We start from the raw sequence: 1,701 nt of genomic DNA, 5'->3' as shown, positions 1-1,701 counted from the left end.
AAACGTTTCATTAGAGAAGAACCCGTCCAGAAGACCTACACAATTTTTTTCTTTTTGATTTTTCACCTGGATTACTGAGATGCATCAGGACTCTCTTCAAAAGGAGCATTCAGTTCACCCAGCTGATTTTCAATGTGTTTCCTAGTTTTTTCTGAAAAAGCAACAGACTTGCAACAATGTGTTTTATGAATCCAATTACTCAACTTTGTCTCAGACAACCACACCTTCACACAATAAGATGTTGTCTCAGCAACTTGAAACGGTCCTTGACACCTCGGTTACCGCCAGTCAAAACGTGCCACTTTCCTTAGGACCCAATCCCCTGGGTTGACGACCTCACAATGACCTGTGTCGTCTTTTGTTGATGCACCCACCACCTGTTGAGATAGACTCATGACAGTATTTCTCAACCTCATCATGTATTCTGACATCACATCATGCTGCATTTGTACATTATTACATTCTGAAGGCATAGTTGTCAGCTGACACGGCATTTTTGTCCGTTACAGCTCATGTGGACTCACATTCAGTTCTCCCGCTGGACTGGACCTAATGTTAAATAAAACAATAGGCAAAGCGTCCACCCAGTTTAACTTTGTGTCTGCACACACCTTAGCTAAACTTTCCTTCAGTGTCCTATTTGCTCTTTCCACTTTGCCCTGGGACATCGGATGAAAAACTGCCCCAAACTGATGCTTGATCCCAAACATACTTCTGCTCCACTTTTTGCAGTTCCTTATTTGAAAAATGCCTGYCATTATCAGATCTTATGACAGCAGGTATACCAAACCTCGGAATGACCTCACAGGACAACCACTTTACCACCTCAGACGCTTTCTCCGTACGCATTGGCACCGCCTCAATCCATCCACTGAACATGTCAACACAAACAAGCATGAATCTCTTCCCTCGCACCCTGTTCTGAGCCCCCATGTCYGTGAAATCAATACACACCTCTTTCCATGGAGCAGCCAGAACTGGATATGTACCGAGACCAACTTTCAGCACCCCRCTCGGGTTATGTCTGGAACAGATTTCACACATCTGAAAAAAATACTTWGAAATTGCTCTGATATTTGGATSCCACCACACCTGAGTGATCATGRCAATCATTTTAGCACTGGACCCATGCCCCCTKCTGTGAGCTTCCTGACACAGCAGGTTCACCAGAATTTCCGGAGCCACAACCTTACCCTCATGGTTTCTGTACAGGCCATCAGCATCCTTTCTGGCTCCTCTGTCTTGCCACAGTTGWATCTCTGAAACGGCAGCATTAGTWTGCATCTCTAATATATTTTCAACAWTAAATTTTTTTCTGCAAGATGTTTTCATCAGAACTCACAGCAGGACCTCCTTCTCCCACCTGGACCATCTGTCTGTCTTTCTCAAAACCACCACACTCCTTTGCTGCTCTGTCTACCTGAAAGTTCCCTTTCGCCACCAAATCACACTTTTTCTGATGAGCTTTACATTTTAATACTGACACGGCCCTTGGCTTTCCCAATGCATAATATAAGACCAAAATTTGATGCAAATGAGTCAAAGATTTGCCCGAAGAAGTCACAAAGCCTTTCCACATCACTGGCTCAAATCAACATGAACACTGCGATGCACCTAGTCTGAGTCTGTAAAAATGTTAACAGTTTTTCCTGCTGATAAATTACAAGCCTCAGTCAGAGCTTTTAATTCAGTTAATTGAGC

Source organism: Austrofundulus limnaeus, unplaced genomic scaffold (assembly GCF_001266775.1).
Source record: "Austrofundulus limnaeus strain Quisiro unplaced genomic scaffold, Austrofundulus_limnaeus-1.0 Scaffold194, whole genome shotgun sequence".
Lineage (NCBI taxonomy): Eukaryota > Metazoa > Chordata > Actinopteri > Cyprinodontiformes > Rivulidae > Austrofundulus > Austrofundulus limnaeus.
The sequence above is the reverse complement of the archived record's forward strand: the minus strand, read 5'-3'. Positions refer to the sequence as shown.